Source organism: Dermacentor silvarum, chromosome 10 (genome assembly GCF_013339745.2).
Source record: "Dermacentor silvarum isolate Dsil-2018 chromosome 10, BIME_Dsil_1.4, whole genome shotgun sequence".
In the NCBI taxonomy this organism is placed as follows: domain Eukaryota; kingdom Metazoa; phylum Arthropoda; class Arachnida; order Ixodida; family Ixodidae; genus Dermacentor; species Dermacentor silvarum.
The window spans coordinates 154663132-154673001 of NC_051163.1; the positions used below are offsets into that span (position 1 = coordinate 154663132).

General features: G+C 44.7%; 1 long non-coding RNA gene across 1 annotated transcript; it reads left to right on the forward strand.

Moving 5' to 3' along the window:
• Positions 1-1214: 1214 nt before the first annotated feature.
• Positions 1215-5819, forward strand: LOC125940555 (uncharacterized). The gene is made up of 3 exons (XR_007463749.1): positions 1215-1309; positions 1385-1517; positions 5491-5819. It is a non-coding gene; the product is annotated as an uncharacterized LOC125940555 (long non-coding RNA).
• The last annotated feature ends 4051 nt before the right edge of the window (positions 5820-9870 follow it).

Genomic DNA, 9870 nt, shown 5'->3' on the forward strand with positions numbered 1-9870 from the left:
CAGGCGGCCGAGACAAGCGACAGAGCTTAATCACAGACCGCAGCATCTAAGACTTCAGACGACTGCAAATAGATTTTATTTAGAAGCGAGGAAGAAAGATCGACCTGAGCTGGGGAGCTTTAGTCTGCTACTCAGCGCTTGGAAGAGGAAAAAGGAGTGATAGTATTCGGATGGGTGATGATGATGTGTAGAGGAGTGAATCTCTATGTACAATAAACGACACGAAGTTTTTGCGCGAGCGTACGTGTGTCAGAGAGCTAAATGAACGTAAAAAAGCTGTTTCCATTCAATATATGCCGATGCCGCGCACGTTAATAGATGTTTTAACTGAAGACAAATATAGGAGGAACGGCGAGTCTCGACAGGAGACTTGCAGTGGATTCCGGCGACAAATGCGCCCAACAATCATCAGCGAAAATGACGGACCCAGCGCCACCACCGCGATGGCATAATCTAATACCTTCAGACGCTCTCCACCTCCCCGTCTGTCCGTCTATTCCTCCTTCTTCAGAAGCTGTCGCGTGAGAATGCGTGTGCCTACATGTCTTTGCTACTGTGGCAGAAAACTACGTGGGGTGAGGAAATTAGGAAATTTGTAGGTGAAAAAACGACAGGAATAATTGGAGATCACAGGGACTTTTGTCCTGCAGTGGGCATAAAACTAGGCTGAATGATGATGATTACGTAACAACCCATAATGTGTCATCTAAAATAGCATTGTGTCTATAACCAGCCGTGCACAGGCCTTCAAAGAAATTTCCAGAAAAAATAAACAAAAGTTCCTATGTTTCAGAAAACCTTTAGTCACGGTGCATAATGCCTCCTAAGAAAAGGAGGCATTGCCCAGACAAGCGAGGGACGCTCAATTTACGGCAAAACGCAAGTAGACGCAGCATTGCGCTTCGCTTCATTGACTTTGCAGGTGAGCGAGGACAGCGTCCTAGCGTTACGCGATGTGGACAAAACATTGCGCCGCTTCAGCCAATTTTTTAGGAGGCATTGCTTCAGCTTGCCACGAACGCGAATTCAAGCCGCTCCCTTTTGTTTAAATTTTTGCAGAAGCGGGGCTATACAGCGTGTGTAAGTCTATACCTGCTCGCCAGAGATTTCCCCACCCGAAAGAAAGAGAGCCAACCAAAACACTTCAGACACCAGAAAGCTCTCGTGCGATATCACTCGCTTCCCAGAAGGGGGCGTCGACGATGAACGCGCCGCGCGCCTAGAATCTCGGTCGCGCTCAGCCATTTGCTTCGTGAGGACCTACGTGCGACAACGTGACAGCGTTCCTGAGGCAGCTCGTGCACTTCGGGTGCGTTCGAAGCTTCTCTAGTGTGTCCGATGTGGGCGTGTGACTAACGATTACCTGTTGCTTGTACCGACGCAGGTCTCGTCGCGCTGCTCTTGGTTAACCGTCAAGTTCACCGGAACAAACCACCTCGGTGACAGTCCTCTGGGAAGCCTAATCTGTGCGCCACGAAGTGCGTCTGTTTCGCAGCCGAGGATCCACATCAGCGCACGTGAGTGAATGGCGACTGCGGATCTACCGTGCATCTTAGTTTAGGGCTTAATTAGAAGCTTTGTTTGCACTTTTACAGTGGCTGGCCACGTGTATCTCACAGACAAATCTGCGCCAATCTCGCGAATGGTGTAGTACGTTAAAGAACCCCAGGTGGTCGAAATTTCCGGAGTCCTCCACTACGGCGTGCCTCATAATCAGATCGTGGTTTTGGCACTTACAACCCCAGAATTTAATTTCTTTAATGGTCTAGTGGAGTACGTGACCACTCATGATGCGTCTCAGTGCAAGGGATTTATTACGCCTTTTACAGAGCGCCAATGCTCACACCAGAGTAAACATGGGTGTCGGCGGGGAATTTATGGTAATTTATTACAGTCGCTTAGATGAAGCATGTTTATCTAAGTTATTTGCCTCTTTCTCCGTATTTGGCGTCGCTGTGTAGAAAAGACGCAGCGCGGGGTTCTCGACGTAGCGATTTTGTGCGAACATCACCTTTGGTGCTAGCCCCAAGGATTTTGGAGAGAAAGAGTTAGTGTATATCACGGTGTAAAAAAGGAAGGTGATCCGACGGCGGCGCGAGGCGCGGCCACTTAGTGTGACTCTATGCACGCCGCTGCCGCCAGGGGCAGCACCTGTTCTGGAGGCCACTTTTTCACTCGCTTTGCTGTCGCATTTAAGGGCACGCGCGGCAGAAGTGCTTTATTTCGATGAATATATGTTGTTCGCCTGCTTAAAACGACTCTACTTGGTTGGAGGAGCGTCCCTTTATATTTCCGCCGACATTCCGATTGACTCCGACGCGGCGAGCAGCGGTAAGCGCAGCGCGCCGTCTGCCCGAGCAGACGACGCGTCTCTCTCGTGTTCGAAATGACGGTATTTTGACTGTAAGTGGCATGAAACCTTCTACCTGCTCATGATTTGGCGTCTAAATAACAAAAAATTGCATATCTTTGGGTATGGGTGTTTAAATGCTGACGGAGGTCGTAAATTATCCACTGTTGTGCCGCTTCTCCAAGGCCTCCTGAACACGTGCTGCCCCTAGCGGCGGCGCTCACTTCCGGTCACACGAAGTGGCCGCTCTCTCGCCCCAGCGCGGGCGCGCCGTCGGAACACCTATCTTCTTACACCGTGGTGTATATTATTCTAATGCTTGTTTAGCCACCTAGTCTTTCTTTCTATTGTCTGTTTTCTGCGCTGGGTGTCTCGAGTTATTCAAGATGAAAGCATACCAGCTACCAGAGTTATTCACAGTAGAGTAGTACAATTTAGGCACGCGTTAAAGCACCCCATATAGTCGAAAATAATCCACATAGCCACACTAACGCGTGCCTTGTAATTAAATTGCAATTATGCTCCACAATGCCGAAGATTTTTTTCTCTTTATTAGGTTCTGCATCGAGATAATAATAATAATAATAACAATACTTTAATCCGCAAAGTTACAAAGAAAGCAGTGTATATGTCAGGCCTGCCAAAGGTACATAGGGCTTGAACGGCAGTGCCTGGCAGGCAGCGGAACCAAACAGTTATTGCAATTGACATGCTTTTCACTTTTAAAGTAGTCTATGGAGGGGGACAAAAGGAAGCGAGTAGTTCCCCGGGGGCGACTAGTCACTTTGCCTGAGCCCTTTTTTACCTTTTATTTGGTGTGAGCGCGCAAGGCACTTTGAGAGAATTTATTAAAATATTAAGGAACATAGTAGTCTCGTAATCTCGTGTCATATCTTGTAAAACGCCTGGGTACGTGGTAAAGATCCTTAGGCCGCAGACAACGTGCGGGAACGTGCTTTACCTTGAAAATACTACTTTCTCAGAAATGCGAGCACAACAGTTTCCTGTAGTAGTTGATTAAAGTCTGGCATAAATATGGTTTTGAAAACGTCACTTTTGTCATTAAAGATTAAATCACAGCTGATGTTCGTTAGGATAGAACGGAGAATAGAGTTGACCCTAGTCTGCCAAGGAATTGCGCAATTACCATGCTGTGTTATGTTGTACCTTAATACACAATAACACAAGGCATGTACAACAACTTTTCGAACAGAAAGGGGCATATAATACCTCAAACTGTATAGCACACAAGATACTGCACGAAGTCGTTTGCATACCTAATCTAAGTGGGAGTTCCAGTAAAGATCACTATCGAAGTACAAACCGAGCTATTTTACAGAAGTCACGTAATCTAAAGGTTTACACAGACGTGGAGAACAATTTGAATTGTGTAGCACAAACTGATTATCGATGTCTTGTTTTTTTTCAGACGATTGTGAAAAAAAATAAGTTTTGTCTTTGACGTATTAATATTAAGTTAGAGAACCGGTTCATAGCCTTAATCGCCATTGCTTGAGAGGAAGTAATAGCGTGGATAAAGTTTGTTCATTGAACTATAATGACAGTCACATCTGCCGTTAATTGGATACAATCCAACAGGCACCATACGAAGTTTCCGTAAAGCAGTACTGTGAATAAGAAGAACCAGTAACGAAATTTCTTGCTGCCATAAAGCTGTCATCTAACCAAGGTGACGGTGAAAACGCGCAGTAAGACATCAACGATGGCGATAGTCAACTTTATGAATATGAAAGACCAGCAACGCAGTGTGCGTCTTCACCTCAAAGCCAAATTCAGGGTGTCGGTGAAAAGGCGTAGTAAGACCAGCGGCATTTGATACTTTTTTTTATGGTCACGAAACTTCCCCGAAAGTTTCATATAGGGACAGAAGGTGGTGGCGCCAGCGGCGCTGGCATGCGCAGGTTTTTTTCTCTGTTCTTTATGACACGCAGGACATTAGTCAATATAAGAAAAAGAGCTTGGTAGCTCAACCTACCGCCCCGTTCCAAAGGAGACGCTCATAGCATCTATCCATTCAACCATCCATTTGGGGCAAAGTTAAATTTTGACCAAGGGAAAAAAAGTAAGATGTATACAAAAGATACTTGGGTGAAAATCATGTATAGCATACCTGATAAACTCAAACGGCTAGGGGACTATTTGTCACCACCACGTTTGATTTTATCAGGTATGTTATGCGTGCTTTTCATTCAAGCATGAGAATATTTCGATTCAAGCATGTGACACTTACACGGTGAACTGTGTCCTAGCGGTGACCCCCGTGAACTTGCAAAGACCCGTGGACAGGTAGCCGCCACGGAATGGGCTGCGGCTCCGGGACTGGCTTAGTTGCTGGAACAGACTGTGATCACGTGACTGGCAGCAACCCCTGGACCTAAAACCACCCCATAAACTGAGAGTGCCCTCTGGTCAGCCGGTGGTTAGGTGACCGGCGGAAGACAAGATGGCGGCTCATCAAGCGCTTGCGCTGTCATAATTGTCGCCGTTGAGTTTCCCCATTGGGCCTCTGCATCTTAAAGTGTATCTTGTATCCAATTGGCGATGGTAGTGGACTTGCCGTGGAGCTTGCCCATCTGTACCATCGCACTTCGAGCAAACGTTTGTCAGCAGTACAAGAAAAGTACATGCTTGGTGCCAACTGTCTTTTTATGACGTGTCGCATAATTGTACTGCAAATTGGGCACTTTTGCTAAAAAGTAGCCTCTAGAGCTTGTCGAATCGCACTACTACCGGTAAATTGTCCACCGAGGCCTCATTTGCAAGAAAAAGCATAGCATTCTCTTCAATAATTGAATTTATTACAATAATTACCCTCTTACTTACCAATTGCACGGCCCATTAATATATCGGAAAGTAGAAGGGAATTGGCGCGAACCTTAAGTTTAATGTTTCAACATTTGAACACCGCCTTGTAAACCGACATATTTGGTCTCCAATTATCCGTTGAACTTACGTGATTTAGTAGGCGGCACTGCGAAGCACGGCTCACTGTGCAACCCGTTCGTGGCGTAAAAGGGAGGCGTAAAGTGAAGCTGCCGTCGCATTTTTCCCTTTACGCGAATTTATTCTTATTGATGCGGTGTGCAGCTCCCGATTGGATGCAATACTCTCTTCAGCAGCTGGGGAGAGACGGGCGGACTGACAGTGCTTACTTGGCCGGCGGTGCCTCTGGAATGGCAGCGACCCACGGAAAGGTAGCATCCTCTCGATTGGCTGCTGCTCCGGGAGTGGACGTGGTAGCCCCGGAATTAGTTGCAGGGCCTGGTCCTCACTGGGCTGCACACCCGGGATTGGCTGTGGTCTTGGCACTGTCGGGGACCTTGAGACTGGCAGGAACCTCTGGACAGACAGCGACCCCTTGAGAGCGAGCCACCGCCGGACGGATGAGGCTCTGGTACGGCGGAGGGCAGAAAACTGGCGTCGACACCTAAGGGGCCAATGGCGCCTCCTGGAGCAGCTGTTTGTTGTTGAAGTGCGTGTTTTAATTCAGATTGTACTTGTTATAACGCCGATTGCAATACTCTCTTCAACGTGTAGTGGTTTCACTTATCACGTTCACGATCAGTGTTACCATACTTTTTGAAGTGCATTTCTAAAGCGAAATCAGAAATTGGCAAAATTTGCGTTTAATTTTGCGGATGCTTTAGGTAACACAAATTTTAGGCAACACAGGCGTTTTCGAACACTATATTATATGCGAGCACGGGCATGTCAGATAATGTTTATCGAAACGCACCACATTTCTCTAAGGTCCGTGTGAGTAAGGCATAATGAGTAAATTTACCAGTGGTGCAGTGGGCTTTTTCTTTAGTATTGCTAAAATTTACTACAGCTGAAATTTGGCATATAGACTCTTATTGTGAGGTTACAAATTCAGCATGTTTCAAAAGAACGTAAGAAATCAGATTTGCTTCGCAGGCAAATGCCCTTGATCCCACGTTATCAGTGAAAGTTGCCAAGTTCTCGGCGCTCCTTGAAAGATAGCGAAATTCTGCAAGACACACAATTTCTGATGATAACGAGACCTTCTTGCAGGTACCTTGGTCTACATGAAGGCTCTTCGCAGTATTGATTTGTCCAAAACAAATGTGATACTGAAGTAGTGTGTTCAGGCTTCGCGTGAACGAGTACGCCATCCTACAGTTTTTTTTTATCTTGTGCTTAAGCTGCAGCCTTTGTAATATCATAATAAAGGGAGTAAATGTCCACCATCTGACGCTATTTAGTGAAAGTGCATTATCCGGACTGTTAAGGCCAACTTGAATACGTTTCGAAAAAACAGAAACTTGCATTTTGCTTGTGAGCACACCCTCAGGGCAACCATTTCTGCATAAAAATCAGAGTCCACGCGTCCCACAGCAAATTTCGGCCGCTTGCTTGCATGGGCTTCCTGATAAAGAAATTGCGTTATAGAAGGCAATTCTGAAAGAAACTTTCTATCCTAGAAGTCGCTAACATGTCGCCATTTGTTCTGTCCCGTCGTTGCAAAAGTCGGCAGGGGCTAAGTTGACAAATTTGTCGCTAAACAGACAAGTAGCTAAATCTAGCGACAAGATCACTAAAATAATAATGCTCCTACGTTAGCATAAAAACTGCCTGTCAGGCGTTTCGCATCATTGTCCTGGTCCTCCTTGTACCATGAGACAGTCATGTGGGGGATCATTATCAAGTGAAAATATTCCAACATTACAAGGCAAATGCAATGTTGAGGACGGCAGGTAAAAAGCCCTTTTGGAGGTTCGACTGGTCCTGTATTCTATACACTTGGCACAGCAGTGGTAAAAAAACACAAAACTGGTTTTAAAAAGCCCATAAACAAAGCAATGTAAGGTTTCCAAATCAGTTTTAAGAGATAAGCGACATGGAAAAATTTTTGAGGGAAGAATGTGTTACAACATTTTACAACTAATCCCTAAGTATAAGAACGTAGAATAGCCTTAAATTTGGGAGGGTTTCTTTTTCCAACATCAGTGTCTATACCTGTTAAAAATTTAATAACCTCGGTAAAATATTTTCAAGCATGTTTGCTATAATTAGTCCTATGTCTTAAACATTTCATGTTTCTGTGCGGCGGCCGTTATGGCAGGTACATTGTGATTCAGGTTGGTGATTTCCACTAACGTAAAATGATCTTTCTTTATGCTGAAGCAATACTCCCTTAAGAGTATCTGTAAAATTCATGAATTTTCCTTATGTTGTACGTATCGAAGACAGGTGTGGTGTGTTCAGTTTTGGATTCATTGGAAATGATACGTAGCGTCCTTTTCGGCATGACCAGCACATTGTGAAAGTCTGATTTCGTACCCCATACTAAATGACCGTACTTGATCTGCAAGGCAAGCAAAGCATTATACAGCAGTATGATAACAGAAGTGGGGGAATGATTATCTATTGTGGCTTAGCATACCAACTGTGATGCTGCGCTTCTGGAGAATTGAGTCTATGTGGTCATTCCATTGCAAGTTCCTGGAGAAGGTTACACCAAGAAATTTAATTGTATTCACAGCCTCAATATTCATAGAATCGAACATTATTTTGTGATAATGTGGTATTTCTTTACCTTACGTTGTGATGAGTACCCGTCTATTATAGACACATTATGTTTCAAAGTGCAGAGCTCGGAATTTCCGTATATTGTGTTCGGTGTGGGTGTTTACCTGAGCGTTTGTGAATCACACAACTGCGCCATTCGTCGCGCGATGCAATTAGTGTGTTTAGTAAGTTTGGTTGCAAGTTTTGATAGATATGAAATAAAAAACGAGATGAAATGATGTAGTTATGCTTTTTATCGATCACAGAAGATTCCGCGCTTGTTAATGCAGCCAGGAAATTGGATGATGCTATTGTTAACTCTACTACATCCTCCCATTTGTGTACTTGGTGCTTCTGTCTTTCAAGTGTTAAAAGACAACTTTGGTTAGGAGATTTTGCAGCTGGTTATGGGCCACTGGATATGTACGCAGTCTTGGCTAATACACATTATTGGATGTGGAACTGTGAATGTGCCTGAATTGACAAACACAATACGCGTATGACGAAAGAAATGAAGTTGGCAACGAAACAATTATGCAGAATGTCCACTGCCGCTAAGTAAGCGTATGGATTGTGCCACTTGCTTATCTCCATGCGTCCAGGTGCCATCAGAAATCTTATCAAACTTGATCCGACCAGCAAAAACCTTTATCAACTCTGATCGGTGCTTATGAACCTTGTCTAACTCGATGCGATACTTCTGAATGAACCCTTAGGTTTCTATCGAACTTATCGTACCTGATTCGACCTTTATGAACCCTTCGTCGTTGTTATCAACCTTATCGCAAGTAATCGGGCCCTCATCAACCCTTTTTGGTAGTTATCGACCTTATCGTACTTAATTCGACATTTATCAACGCTTAGAGGTGGTTACCAACCTTATCGTAATTAATCGGACCCTTATGAGTCATTATCCGTCCTTATCAGTCTTCTCGAGCTTGATCCGGTCCTTATCAGCTCTTCTCAGACCTTCTCAGAACTCATCGGACCATTATAGCCCTTATCACTTTTTAGCGCATTAGCCATCTGCGTCGAACTATTATCAATGGTCATGAGACCGATATAACCCGTCATCACTCCTTATTATCTTTATCCAATCATTGACTGCTTACCTGTCAGTGATGAGCCTTGCGAAACTGTTCGAAACACTGCGAATAATATATGTGATGTAGAGGTGCTTTTGCTGACGTCATTCGTGTACCACATGCTAACCCGAGCGTGTTTTTGTTACTTTAATATTTTAGTTAAAACCACACAACCGCAGTCTCCCTTGTACGGGTACAGTAATTTTTCAGTGTAATTGGTGAGGAGCGTTTACGTTGGAGAAGAGCGCCGTTAGAATGCATTTGAGAAAGAGCAAACATCGATACCCTTCAAAAAATGAAGTTTTTAAATGGATTCAGACGATTTCAAGAGTCAGATAAAGCGGATATCACCAGAAGGATTTGAGTGCTAGCGTTACCATTTCACCGTCTGTGGAAGGAAAGCAGCTAGTGACGAGATCAGCAGGTGGATATCAGCAGAAGAAGGTTAGAGTATTGGTTAAGAGAAAGTGGCCGAGATGGGTAAGTCATCGTAATAGGCATGGATAACTTCACGGGATCAAGTAAACGTAGACACAATGGTAATACATTATATTGACACGTACGCATATCACACAGGTTATTTCCATAGTTGTCACCGCAATGACACGAAGGTTCTGTCAGTATGGATAAGATCGTCAGTGTCGCTCTACAGCCGGATAATAGGAACTGGAACATTATATAGTGAGCAAGACATGCTTTTGTGGCGATGCTTTGTTGGCATCGCCATTTTACATTCAAGGAGGAATAATGAAGCTGTCGGGGGTCAGGTGCGTAGTGAGGTGCCTTGAATATGAAGAACGTGGAGGCGGCCGAGGCCAGAGCATTTACTGTGCGCCCCATGGGGCCTTGGTCTAACTTTATCAAGTTGAAATGTGGGAGACG